This window comes from Alligator mississippiensis, chromosome 1 (assembly GCF_030867095.1).
Source record: "Alligator mississippiensis isolate rAllMis1 chromosome 1, rAllMis1, whole genome shotgun sequence".
Lineage (NCBI taxonomy): Eukaryota > Metazoa > Chordata > Crocodylia > Alligatoridae > Alligator > Alligator mississippiensis.
The window spans coordinates 294,218,982-294,233,912 of NC_081824.1; positions in this window are offsets into that span (position 1 = coordinate 294,218,982).

Genomic DNA, 14,931 nt, shown 5'->3' on the forward strand with positions numbered 1-14,931 from the left:
TTTTGAAGCTGGTTTATGTGCACTGAGCTTCTGTTCTGTTACAGGTTTAAATTAGTTTCTGATCATTTAAACCAGTTTATGCATAACTTCTGTCCCTAGCCAAACTGGTCAGAACCAACCCAGGGCTTTTGTGGTAGGTCCACCAATCACCTGTCTCTCAAATGACTGTCTGAAAAACCCAGAGTCTTGAACCTACCTAAGACCATCAGGGTCAGTTGGACAATTGTCAGACCAGGCCCCAATAGCCCCAGGTCTGTAACCTGTGGAGGTGTGGAGCAGCCCTGAATCCAAGACAGAGCTTCCAAGGACACAGCTTAGCAGTGGTGCAATTGGGATTGGAGGAATTTTAAGTCTCATCCCAAACATTGTGCCTCATGCCATGCATGCCCAGCATGGCAAGAAACACAGTGCTTCAGATCCAGCATAAAATTCCTCCAATCCCAATTGCCCCATTGTTTGAGTGACTGCCAGAAGCCTCAGCCTCCCCGTTTTACATAAGCAAATAGAAAAGCAAACATGTACGGGGTGGAAATTCACATGATAAGATTACTTTCTCTCTCATTCACTCTTATTTTTTTAGAACATTGGACCCAAGGGAGAGTTACTGAACAAAAGTTCCTGTCTTTATATATTTGCTTTAGAAAACTGTTATACTCCAAAGCAAGTTCTTATGAAATCCTATTGCTTTTTCCTCTTCAGCCTGAAATAATCATTCTGAATCAACTTGGGAATGCCATCAAGTATTAACAGCTCTATTTTTAAGGACAAGCTCTCAGTTTAATAAATTCATAGTGATATCCAGAAGGTGCACAGAATATGAACTGTCCTTAGGTTGTGCTAGGTAAATATGCTTTTCTTCACAATGATCAATAGCCAAGATTTTCAAAAGTGAGACGTGATTACTGAGAGTCTTGATTTTTAAATGACCCACTTGAAACATCTTAAGGGCCTAATTTTCAGAGAGAGAGTGTGCAGTACTTTCTGAACCTACTTCAGGTGTCTGGAATCAGGAATTAATAGTTACAGTTTCTTGCCAATATAACACATTAGAGTAGAGATGTACTTTTTTGTTATGCAGATTTCCTGTAAATCTCCTGTAAAAACCCACACCTTTAGAACACCAAATTCATGAGAAATAGTAAAACAAATATAAACTATCAAAAGTTTCCCACGCCTCTTTAAAAAGTCAAATTACTCAGTGTGATTGAAGTTGTTTTAAAACAGCTTTAAATGTATTATGATCTTAAGTACTTAACAATTTTTTTTTCCAGAAAATAACTTCTGGGTATGATGGTCACTGGAATTTAGTGGGTTTTTATGCCGTGCAGTTTTTTAAGAAAAAAATCCTGCTTTCTATATTTCATTCCAATGCAAACTATTGAAAGAGAGCTGGTGTAGAACCTAACACTAATTTAGAGTAAATAAGTATGGGCCAATGACTAGTTGTTTTTTTTAACCACCTAATATCATCTCAAAGAAATTCAGAACCAAAGTCTTATCGCATATTGTAAATAGTCCTGCTTTTACCAATCCCCTTACACGATACTGTTCTTCTATTTCTATGTCATCTCTGATTATAAAACCTGCAAAGGTAAGGCACTTGCAATCTTGCCTTTCAAAATACGTCAAATCCCACCTTGTAGGTTTCTGATGGTTTCTGCAGTGACAAACTGAGGTTTGAAAATTAATAATACTGTAAATAGCAAGTGTCAGCCTATGCTTTAATGTTAAGACTTCTTGCTAGCGGATGATAAACATCAGTAGATTGTACTCCAAAATGGAGTAGTCCAAGTTTTTAAACACTGTTCTTTGGAGATGTTTCAATACAAAATCTGTTCAAGAATGCGAACTTCATTTTTCAATCTGTATTTTTGTAGAATACTTTTCATCTAGTTAGCCTGCTGTTCTCTGTGTTTGTTCACCCCACCTCCTTTCCCCATGGCATCAAAGGTATCAAAACAAGAATGAGAGGGGCAGAGAGAGACATTAACAGTTGATCAGTAATTGAACATAGATTGTGTCTTTAGGATGGATTTGAATAGAGCAAAAGTGTGGAGCCTGCTGTGCTAGACCTGTAAGGGAACCCCATTCACAGCCTTAGCATAGATTAAGGCAGGGTAAAGGGAGCAGATGAAGGAAACAAAGGGACATCAGGGCTGGTATTATTTACAGAACAAAAGGGGCAAGGAACTACATGAGAAACAAAATTACAGACTTGCATGAAGGCTTGCTATAGTTTGTGAGGATGTTTCTTTAAATCTGTAGCAGAAAGCCTAACAAGTAGAGGATGGTGAATTTCTATGCAGAAGTTCTTCAGTAAAGCAAAGAGTGAGAGCATGTATACAGCAACTCTGGGGTCCACTGCAATATGCCATAAGCAAAGCCTGTATTCCCTTTTCATTTGTGCAATAAATTAGATGTAATGCAGTTGCCTGAATGCTGAATACAGCACATACTAATAAGCTTGCTACCTCAGACTTGCTTATTGGTGCACCTCCATCGTCACTCTTAGTTGACTTAAATCCACTTCAGGATGTAGTATGCATGGAGACAGACATTTCATGCGTCACTGCAGAGTAAAGGACGCTAGCATGGTCTTTTAATGGTATGTAGATGCCAACTGACAAAGATGACATGCCTGGAGAGGAGACTGAGGGGTGGAACTGGCTTTTATTATTATTATTATTATTATTATTCAAGAAAGGTTCCTTGTTTGCTGTTGGAAGGAAGCCATTCTTTCCATGATTTTTTACTGTCAACAACAATGTGGTGTTGTAAGACTACTAAATAAGAAGAGAAAAGAAAATACCCAAGCTCACCTTTCCCAGCATGACAACCACACACCATGACCTGAGGAGAAAGAGTTGTTCACCAGAGTCTGTGCTACAGCCAAACATACTATGCAGTTTTGTCACTAAAGCTGTAAAGAAAGCAAGGTAGAGCAATTTGAGTTGCATTTTAAGAGTACAACCCAGTCTGAATGCCAGCATGCAATTAGGCGGTAAAGCCTGTGCTGTGCTGGCAAGGAAAAATGGTCTGCAATATCCCATAGGTACGGCATGTGAAAAATACTAATGCTTGCTTTCTTTTTCAGGATGACTAATAATGATCAATAAAGTTGTGAAATGGCTGGCAATATCAACCTTCATGAAAATAAGAACAGTGCAGTAGAACAGCAATGAAAGTTTATTGTAAACCTGATCCAATCAGTCTTAGTATCCAGGGGTCAAAAAAACCTGTGGGAAACAAAAGTGGGGCAGTGCGCACTGCTCAAAAGTAGAGCCGGGCCCCCTGGAGCTGCGCTGCGGCTGCCAGCCAGGCTCCATGTGGCAGAATCACAACTGCTGCAGCCCCAGGAGGACCCCTGCTGGGGCCAGCCCAGTGTTGGCCCCAGCTTCCACCTGGGGTGACTTGCTCTGCAGGTGGCATAGGCATTCCCTGGGAACAAGTAGCAGTAGTGCAAGGTGTGCCACTGCTACTTGTCTCCAGGGAACCAAACATCCACGCTCATCTGGATGCACCCCATATGTTCAAACAGCATACTGGGCTTTGCATGTTTAGGTAATCAAATCAGGATGCCTTTCTACAGCACAACGTCCACATTAAATATAGAAGAGCATCCTAATCTGTCACCTGCATTTGAACACTAATTTGAAAGGTGGTAATTTTTTTTCACTTCACTGAAATGTTTCTATGTCATTATGAATGTCTATCCGAAGTTAAATTGCAGATTATGGGTCTGAGCCTGGAAACATGCGTAATCTCCTCTAGTATACTTATGTTCTTCATCACTGAATCTGAGTGTCTTTTAGGAGTACAACATGCAATATGATTCACATTTCTCATCTGAGCCTTATTCATCCTCTTCACAGAGGAAGAATGCTGTCCATAATTTTATTTTGGTAAGGCAGTCATAGTTCAGGAGATATTTTGAAACATGCATGCTACTAGTATCTATGTTAGAGACAGCTGGTCAAAGAAAGAGCACCTTATGTTTGGAATGTAATGGCAACAGTTTCGGGACAACTCTTAGCTCAGATGGGAGTTTGTTCCATTGCCTGAAACCAGCCCCTGAGAAAGCTCTTTCCCACACAGACAAACTTTACCCTTCTGGTAGAAAGCTCCATTGTGCCTGACAATCAGAACTGTTGACCAAGGTCTTTGTCACAGCTGCTGACCAAGGTCTGAGTGTTTTGAAGTTGAGGATTGAAACCTCAAACTTCACTCAAAATATTCCATGGGAAACCCCATGTAGAGGGCACGGACAGATTTGTTATGGTCTTGTGGTCATGATGCCCCTTATTGTTGAGGCCAACAGGCTACAGTGTTCTGTGATAGTTAGAGCTTCCCTAAGGGCTGATAGCCATATTCCCACATATAATTATATCATTGTAGTCAAGCCAGCAGGTGACACACATATGTGTGAATGAGGCCAGGTGCATCTACCAGGATGATGTCTCCTAGCCAACCGAGCTAATGGAAAGTATTACTGGTGAAAACGATGCATCGTTTTCCTCTTAAAAAGTTGCTCTTAAAGTGTGTCTTATATAACAAAGCTGTGAAAGAAAAATTACTGGGTAGTTGAAATAGATATTGAAGATGAGCCCAGAGATACCAGTGAGACTTTACAGGTACTGGTAGAGAAAAGTGAAGAGAAAGGGTGTGCATGGCAGCACCTGCTGCCACATTGTCAGGCAGTACCAGCACATACCAGGGCTCATACCCTGATACATTACCATGTTGCTGACAGGGAAAGGGGAAGCGGTATGGAAGAGGCAGTAGGGAGGAACAGAGTTGTGGTTGCCTACTGCTATCTTTCCCTGTGAATAGCCTGGACCAACCCTCAGAGAAATGGCTTTCAAAAGCCAGTAGTAAAAGTGGATGGGGGTGTCAAGGTGTCAGAATGTTATCCTTTTTGGGATGGGGGATCTCATCTATGAATAAATATTCATATCAGATGCTGCTAGATTTTGCCTTACACTCCTAAAACCAAGAGCACTCCTAAACTATCAGCAAGTAACTTCAATCAAAGGAAACTTCACGTGCCTGTACACTACAAAGGGCTTTACTGGCCCATCAGCAAATCTCTATCTTGCTCTGATTTGGTTTGTCTGTCTACTGACTTCATCCAAGCACTAAATTTCCTAGTGGTAGGTATGTGGTCACAGAGCAATGTCTCATCTGTTTATTGCTAGTACTTGAGCCCAAGTTCTCTGACTGGCTGATCTAGTTCCTGCATGTAGATGTTAGTTAAGAACAGTGAGGTGTAGTGATGAAAGTACAATTCTCTTCACTATTCCTTGAGTTTCCCTCCAAGGTGAACTTCTAAACACTTTAGTGCATTCCCTTGGACTTCTGTCAGCTCTAAGACAAGTGAGCAGAATCTCATAATTGAGAATAATTGAGAATGTCAGCCACTGCGGAATAATCTAGGAGGTTGAGAAGTGATATCTGTACACCCTCAATGAACAAATGATCTTTCATCATTACCACTAACACAATTGCCATCCCATGTCCTGGCCTGAATCCAGATTGTGATGGGTCTAGGCAGGACCAGATGAATGCATAGACAAATTAGGCACATGCCTAGGGCCATGGCATTGCCAACTCCCTCTGGGAGAAAGGCAGATAAACAACAGTGACTCTAGGAGGTTTCTCTAACCTCTCTTGTGAACAGGGAGAAAAAAAAATCTAAAATGCAAGGAATTGCACAGCACAGTCCTGTGGTGGGGACTGACAGGTACCTGCAGCCTCCAGGACTGGAAAACTGCAAAGATTGTTTAACACCATCTTGGTGGCCTCTCACCTCTGGAGCCATTCAGCCACCCAAGAGAGTGTGGGTTATGGCCTCCAAGTTTGAAGGAAGCCATGTGGGATTCCAGAAGCCCCAAGAAATGGTAGAGCAAGCAGTATATATCCCATACAACACAGCCAGGTGACAAGTGATCTCTTCTCTGCCTTTTCACATCTCTAATACACTTTATAAGACAGAAAAATGTTTGTTTGCAAACTGCAGTTCCCACAGTCATGTTTAATTGTTCATGCCCTCAGGGTATGAATTTTTCTTTTTATTCTTAGCTGACTGAATCTCTGCACAAAATCTCAACCCTGAATTATTAAATCATATAAAACAAATAGGTTCCATACAAATTGACTCCATTGTTGTTGTAATTATATGGACTGTGCCACTCTTAACTGCAATGGGAAAATGTCTTCTTTGCTGTAACTCTTAGATCTAATTTTTTTTCATTCGGCTCTTAGTTAAGCATGTATAAAGGGAGATCTATATACGGAGACTAATATATAAATATTATGCACATCTATTATAATACAATATTATATATTAGATAGGAAAAGTTCTGGCTGCAGGCACTTCCCCCATGAAAGCAGCAACAGTGGCTGGGTCCTACTTATCACCTCTCCACTTGCCTCTGATCTGAACAGGGTCAGTTTAGTTTGGGCAATATTTGCCCCAAAATTTTAACAGTCACAGAAAGAACAAGGAACACAGAGGGCTGGGATATCATGCACAGGTTCAGGACTTAACCCACAGTAACTAATGGCTGATCAGGGAATAATAACGAGCTCCCCAGATTCCAAGTCCTGTGCCCTTCCAGTTAACCCACCCCAGTAGATCACCTTGCACCCTACAAGTGCTAGTTTCTTCAGCAATCTGTCACAGTTGAGGATGACCGTCTTCCATAACTGTCTTATCTGTGGGTCCAAAGATGGCTGACGAGGTTGATCTGGGATCAACAGACTCTGTTGCAACTCAGGCATGTGTTTCAATTCGGGGTGGCTAGCTGCAGATTCTTTTTGGTCTTTGACATGCTGTTTCTTTTGCTCCCACTTTCTATCTCCTAGTTTCATTGTAAGGTTTCAAAGTACTTAGATTATTGCCCAGGACTACCCTGTGGCAAAGGTTTCCCATAAGTTGATATTGATGTTACATTTTTTCAAGTTGGCCTTAAGGACATCCTTTTAGTGCTTTCTCTGCTGTCCTTTTAAGAATACGCCTTGACTGAGCTGGGAGAATAAAACTTGCTTTGGGAATCTGAACATCCAGATGACATGACTGACCCAGTGAAATTGATGTTGGATGATCATCGCCTTGATACTTGTGGTGTTTGCTTGTGAGAGGACACTAATGTTAGTACATTTATCTTCTCACTGGATTTGAAGGATCTTCTCTAGGCAGCATTGATGGTACTTCTCCAACAACTTCAGATGTCTCCTGTATGTTGTCTATGTCTCAGCTCTGTACAGTAAGGTGGGGATCATGACTGCTTGATAAACCATGAGCTTGGTTTCAGATCTGATGTCACAATCTTTGAGCACCCATTTCCTCAGGTGTCCAAAGGCTGTATTTGCACATTTGAGGTGATGGTGGATTTTTTCACTGATGTCAGACTTCTGTGAGAGATGGCTTCCAAAGTATGGGAAATAGTGTTCTCCAGAGTGTCACTATGAATCTGAATTACCAGAGCTGGGGACAGCTCATTAAGAGCTTGGTCTTCTGAATGTTAAGTGTCAGTTCCATTTTCTTGTATACATCAGTAAAGAAGTTGACAGTTGCCTGAAGGTCTGCTTCTGAGTGAGCACAGACTACAGCATCATCAGTGTGCTAGAGCTCAATAATTGAGGTTGGAGTGGTCTTGGTTTTGGCTCCGAGTTGGTCGCTCCACTCGGACTGGAAGCTTGTTGGTTGTCAGATGTAGCATCATGGTAAAAAATATTGATACTAGTGTTAAAGTGATGACTCAGTCTTGCTTAACTCCTGATTTAACCTCAAAGGGATCTATGATGGATCAGTTACTGAGAACTACTTCTCACATACTGTCATGGAGCAGACAAAGATTGGTGATGAATTTCAGTGGGCATCTGTACTTCAGAAGGCTCCTCCATAGCACTTCTCGGCTGACTGAATTGAAGGCTTTTGTGAAGTCAAAGAAGGCCATGTAGAGAGGTTTATGTTTTTCAAAGCACTTTTCCTGCAGCTGGTAGGCTGTGAAGATCATGTCAGTTGTGCCTCTGGATGACCTAAACCCATGCTGAGGTTCTGGGATGAGTGCTTCAACAAATAGAAGGAGACAGTTCAGGAGGGTTCTCGCAATGAACTTTCTTGTGGTGGACAGCAAGGCGATCCCTCTGTAGTTTCCACAGTCAGACTTGTCTCCTTTTTTGAAGATTTTTGAAGGCATCCCTGAGGTCATGTGGGATTTTCTCATCATTCCAAATCCTTAAAATGAGGGTATGGAACTGTGATATCATCTTCTCTTCCCCCTGCTTGAAGACAACCACCATTCTTAGTTGCCCTGTTCTAATCCTCACCTGCCATGACTTGGTGTAACGTTCTTAGAACTAGGAGGCTACCTCTGGCCTTTCTCTTGTGGCTGTGACTCGCTCTCTTCTGTGGGCTGCTGGTGAGGACCATTGGCAGGGCTCCTTCTTTCTGCTACACCCTGCTCCCTTACCTCCGGTGGACAAAATGGAGCTTGTGCCTCTCTTTCTCACTTTTCTGTTTTCTTTTCATTTAACTTCTGCCTTCAGGGGCCACAAATGTACCTATTTCCCTTTAAATAAACAAAATGCATAAGGGTCTCACCACATGGTTTCCCTCTAGTCCTTAGACCCTGAGAGCGAGGGAGTAGTCTCTCCTTGGCTGCAGGGTTCGGCTTGCCTGCCTCTATTTTGAGTCTGCTCCCTTCTCTCTTCAGTCTGGCAAGGTCTTTTCCTTTGGACCCCAAGAGGAAGCAACTCCAGCATAGTGCTTTTCCCCCAGCCCCCTCACCTTCTCTCTCTTCCCCCCACTCCTGTGTTCAGCAGCCACTCTCATTTCCCATCCCTGATTGTTTCCAGGGCAGCCCCTCCTGACAGCTGGAGCTCCTTAAGCAGACTTAGGCATACCCAGGGAACGGCCATGGTGTTTGTTGTTGTTTTTCCTTTCCTTCTGGCTTGCTTTGTCTCACAGCTGGCAACAGCATCCCCTCGTCACTCCCTAATCACACCCCCTCATGGGTAAGTCCCTGCTCTTCTACAATCCCTTTTTACACTCTTTTACTTGATTGGATCTTCTCCATTCTTTGGTGGTGTCACGGCGGGGTCCTATAGGAGGGCCGTGATCTCCTTAAGGCCCTCGCTCCGTGCCAATTCAGCCCAAGGGCACCCTCTATTCTTGCCCACCATGTCTTTGATGTTCAGTATATATGTTGGGAGGCTACCTTACGTCTCCTCGGCACGGTTAGCTGGGACTTCCATCCCCATGTTCTCCCGGATCTCATCAGGGGTCTCCCGGTACACTAGGTGCGTTCCAGGCACCCTAGCCTTATGGGCTACGCATGGCTCCTACCAACCCCTAATACCATGCCCCAAGCCTCGCAGATGTACTGGACGTTGGTCTGTCAACACGCCCGCTTCCCCGGGCTTCCTCCGTTGTCTAGCCCACTCCCGGGCCTTCTCTGTATGCTCTATGGAAATACCCCCCTCCTGGGCTCTCCCTGTGCTCACTCCGGGCTCTCTCTAATATGCGGCCCCTCACTGGGACTCTCGTTGAGCCCACTCTGGGCCTTCTCTAAAATAATCTAGCCCGCTACGGGACTTTCTAGCGGGTCTCCGGTCCTTTAGGCCCACCGCACGGCTACCCGCTTTTATCCCAGCTCACCGCACTGCTATCCCCTTTTCTCAGGGACCACCGCAGCACCTTGCCCTGCTCCTGGGGTGCTGTACTGCTAACCCCTTTCATCGGGGTCCACCGCAGCCCCTACCCCTGTCTGAGGTCTACTGCCGTGCTAGCCTACAACCGGGCTCTCTACGCCCGTCTTGGGCTTCTCAATACTCCCCCCTTCTCTGGGACATTACACGCCCGCACCGGGCTTCCTAATAGTATCGCCCCCTCTCTGGGGCTGGTTGTGCCCAAGCTGGGCTCCTTAATAATGCCGCCTCCTCTCTGGGGCTCACTGTGCCCACCTTTGGGCTTCTCAATGTTGCCCCTCTCTAGGGCTTACTATGCCCGCACTGGGGCTTCTCCAAAGTGCCCCTCTCTAGGGCTTGCTGTGCCCACGCTGGGCTCCCTAATAGTGCTGCCCCCTCTCTGGGGCTCGCTGTGCCCACGCTGGGCTTCTCTAAAGTGAGCTCCCCCTTCCTGGGGCTCGCCACGCCCATGCTCGGGCTTCCTAGTAGTGCCCCCCTGGGGCTCATCGTGCCCGTGCTGGGGCTTCTCAAAATGCCCCTCTCCGGGGCTGGGGTCTATGCACCCCGTAAGTTGCGCCCTTACTGGCGCCGGGGTCCTCACACTCCCTTGTGAGTCCCTGATGAGGCCGCCTCCTCCAACCCCTAATAGCCTAACCCAAACCACCGGTGTAATAAACAACCACAACCAAACACAAGCCTCTCGGCCACAACTTAACTCAACTTCACCTGGCTAAGCCATGGTGCTCAAACCTCTTTGAGCTGCCCTCCTTCACTCTGCTAGAGCGGTTCCTACAGTGCTTGCCTCCTAGCTCCAGGAGCTCCTGCCTCTGTGGCTGCTGGCAGGGAACTGCTAGCCTGGCTTCTGCCCTGGGTTTTATAAGGGCCAGGCCCTGCCCCTTCTGGCCAGCTGACTCTCCTTAGTTGCCCCGGCAACCCGCAGCTGTGCTCGTTATTGTCCTGCCAGGGCTCTCTCCCTGGCAGTTTCTCCTCTCTAGGAGCAGGAGCACCGAGGTGCCCTGAGACAGGTGGCATTGAAGAAAACATGCCTATAGTACAAGGGTGGGCAAAATGCAGCCCGGGGGCTGGATGCAGCCTGCCAGGCCATTCTATCCGGCCTGCGGGGCCCCTAAAAAATTTAGAAAATTAATATTTATCTGCCGTGGGCTGCCTGTCATGTGGCCCTCAATGGCTTGCCAAAACTCAGTAAGCGGCCCTCTGCCCAAAATAATTGCCCACCCCTGCTATAGTAGATGTCAGTGAGATGTTGAATGCTGAGTCTCCTTCACCTTGTCTTCCCACCGTCTGTTCTTCATATCTTTGGTCCTCTGCCTTGGCTTGTTGGAGATTCAATTTCTTTTGCTTGGAATTGATGTCATTCTGCCAAGCACCAAAGGCCTTTCACTTGTGGTCGATCAACTCTTGGATCTCCTGGGCATTCTCATTAAACCAATCTTAATGTTTCCCGGTAGAAAATAATCCAAGTGTCTCTTCGCAGGGGATGGTGATGGTAGACTTGAAGGCTCCACAAATACTACCGACATCCTCCCATTATTGTTGATTGAAATTCGCCAGTTTTTCATTGAGACACTGGTGGAAGAGGTTTCAGTTGATTGGGTCCTTGAGTCCTTTGACATTGATCTTCTCTCAACATTTCTTGCACTGCAGTCATCATTTTGGAGACAGTTTGAGTGGCGTAACCCAGGGGATGCGTCAGTGATTGGTTCAGCAATCATCAGCTCCTAGTATAGCTTGGGTGATGTGTATATCTTTGTGATCCCAGGCATGAACAATGATGTAGTCAGTCAGGTGCCAATGGTTAGATCACGGCTGTTGCCATGATGTTTTGTGCCTGTTTATCAGGTGGAACAGGGTGTTGGTGATGGTGAGTCCATGATCCATGCATTTGGTCTAGAGGAGGATGCTGTTGGAGCTGGCCTTTCCTACTCCTTCCTTACTGATGGTTCCACTCCAGAGGTTCAAGGCCCTTCTGACTCTGATATTTAAATTGCTGAGAATTATAGAATCATAGAAAGTTAGGGTTGGAAGAGACCTCAGGAGGGCATCTAGTCCAGCCTCCTGCTCAAACCAGGACCATCCCCAACTAGATCATCCCAGTCAAAGCTTTGTCTAGACAGGTTTTGAAAGCCTCCAGAGATGGAGCTTCCACCACCTCTCTGGGTAACCTGTTCCAGTGTTTTACAACCCTCCTAGTGAGAAAATTCCTCCTAATATCTAACCTAAACTTCCCTTGCTGCAATTTGAGACCATTGCTCGTCAAGAAGAATAAGTATATCTCCCTGTGGAACATCAGAAAGGTTTCAGTCAAGGTTTCTGTGGAATTCCTCCTTGGTTTCATCAGCAACATCAAGAGTCATGGCATATGCGCTGATGACAGGGGCATGTTGGCTCCCTGTCAGTTTAAGATGGAGAGTCATGAATCACTCATTAATTCTGATAAGGGACTTGTTGAGTTGGTTTATAAATTCATTCTTGATGCCAAAATCAATTCCATGAAGCCAGCATTCTCCTTCCTGCTTACCCTTCCAGAAGAAGGTATAGTTGCCTCCACGTTTTTGAGCTGCGCATCTCCTACTTGCCAGGTCTTTCTCAGTGCAGTGATATCAATGTTGTGTCAGTCTAGCTTTGGGGGCATTCTGTTCCTAATGTTCAATGATGTTGTCCTTTTAAAAACATCTCCCTTGGGAGAAAAAAGTATTAAAATCCCCAGGAAGGAGATTCATTTTGCAAGCAATGAAAAAATAGTTTGTGGTTTATAAACCCTGGGACCCCATGAAATTCATCTAGCCCTGCTTTCAAAGCAGTTAACCTGTCTTGAAGTATTTAAGTATTTTAATTGTTCTGAACTAACCTACAGGTTTGTGGTCCAGGCTTGGATTTAGGGTAAAAGCTATTAATTATCTGCTATGTACATACATGTGTTCAGGCAGGTAAAAAATGCAACTCTAATGGCACATCTACATATCACCTTGTGTCACTGTAGCAATGTACTGCGTCGCTGTATGATATACTATGGTGATGTAGCGATCACATGAGTCTACACGTGACCAGCAGCTACTCTGCCTTAGCAGCACGCTTCTTCATTTTAGTGCACCACTATAGAAAAGTAGCAGCTAAAACTAACCATGCACCACACAGTAACAACATTGCCGGAGGGTGACATGTAGACATGTCCTATGAGTAGGAACCAGTTAAAATAATGGTTAGGCATAGAAAATTTCCTGTTGGGAATACATACTGGAAGAAAAAAGTTCTAAATCACAGCAGTCTTACAAAAGCTTGGTGCATATATAAAAACACACTCCCTTTTCACACAAAGTGACTGTTTATTTCATCAGTGCTTTACTTATAAAGGCCCACACTCAGCTTTACAAAACTTCTATTCAAACATTAGTGACTCAGAATTTTGGGACTTTCCTGCTTGTCTGGGAATAATGTTTATAATACAAATGTCTAGTTAATGAAATGCCATTTTCTCTGTGTCAGTGACCTTTATGTTTTGTAAGAAGCAAGGAAATAGTTTCAGTCCCCTTCCTTTGTTCTTGGAAACACAGAATGACAATTGCAGTGCTTCATTAGGGGATGATAATGAGGGAGCCAGTTTTGAGTATTTTCCCACTTGTTGCACAGAACCATAAAAGTTAGCATAGCATTTTTTAAATTAGTACAGCACATTTCTTAAAGTAATAAGATATCCCAGCTTTATTAGACTGACCTCAAAACTGCTCTCAAAGGGAAGGGAACATCTCTTTTGTTCAGTATTCATGCAGTTCCAGGTAGAGTCACATCCTGGTCCATGACTGGGGCACCTGGGCACCATGACAGTATTAACAGGGGTCAGCAAGCTTTTAGCAATGATGAACCGAATTAATGCAGAACTGTCCCAAGGCAGGCAGCCACCCCACACCCAGAAGCTACCACTGCCACCACTTGCCCCACCATCGCCACTGCCCCTAGCTTAATAAATCAAATCAAATCTTATCATGGGCCCGTGGATTGTAGGTTGCCAACCACTAGATTAGGTATTAGTATTAAAGCAATCACTTACTTGCTGGTAAAGCAGTAGTTTATTTTTTAGTTTATTTACAAATTTTCAGCTACTTATATTAGGAAGGATATTTTATGGCTGGAGCCCGTGGTGAGATATACCCCCCAAAAACCCCACTTCTATTAAACACTCCTGATACAAAGACGTTCCATTTGGCTCCTTTGTGAGAAATTCTGCCTATGGTCTGTAAGGATCTTGCTTTAACATCCAGCGCCAGTCATGTTCCATGTTGCAGAGAGACCCATCCCTAGGCAAGGATTCTACTAAGTGGTTTAGCATTCTCCAGTGTTTGTCCATGTTGCCAGTGCATGAATTGAATAAGAAAGGTAGCAAAACCACTTCAGCTTTAGCACACCTTCATCCAGGGTTAAAGTTGGAGCAACTTTGCAACATTTGAACCTTTCTCAGCTCATTTACATGTAATGGTTAGAACAGACCAGCTGCTGTCTTTGTTTTTAACTGTCCCCCTTTTAAAAGGGCTCCAAGCTTTCATGGGTCCACATCCAGTCTGTGTTGAGTTTAGTGGCCTAATTTACTTAAGGAAATTGTTTAATTTGTTACCAACCAAAACAGATTGGTACATGGTTTTTATATACTGAAAACTGCAGAAAAATGTATGTATTGGCTGCAGACTGTGCTTTACTCACTGACTTGGGATCAAAGACACAAGCAAAATCAAATATCTCATAATGCTGTACTCAAAAAACATAGAACCATTCCCACAAGGTGCTAAATTAACTTCATTTATAATTGAAGCATTTATGGCAATGTGTTAGTCATCTTCCAAATGAGATCTTAACATACTGATACCTTCCCCAATGAGTATTAGCACTTGTACTTATCACATGCAAATCATCTCAGCCACTTTCTTTATAGCTGTGGCTTTGTTCATTTCGTTGCCAAGGCTTTCTGGCCTTTCAAGTAATGATACCCATTCTACTTCCTTCGTTAATCTCTAGGTATTTCCCCAATTTAAATCCTCACCTGCTTTGATCTCTCATATATGTCCCACATTTTATATCTGAGGAAGAGCCTTCCTAATGGAAACAGCAACACTGAAGTGGGCACAAGGTATTCTGGGGGGCAACAAAATCAAAATAAGTTTTTCTGAGGGCCTTAAAGTTTCAATTCTCCAGAAGACAAAGACTAATATGAATCTTATCAAGAAGAATAAA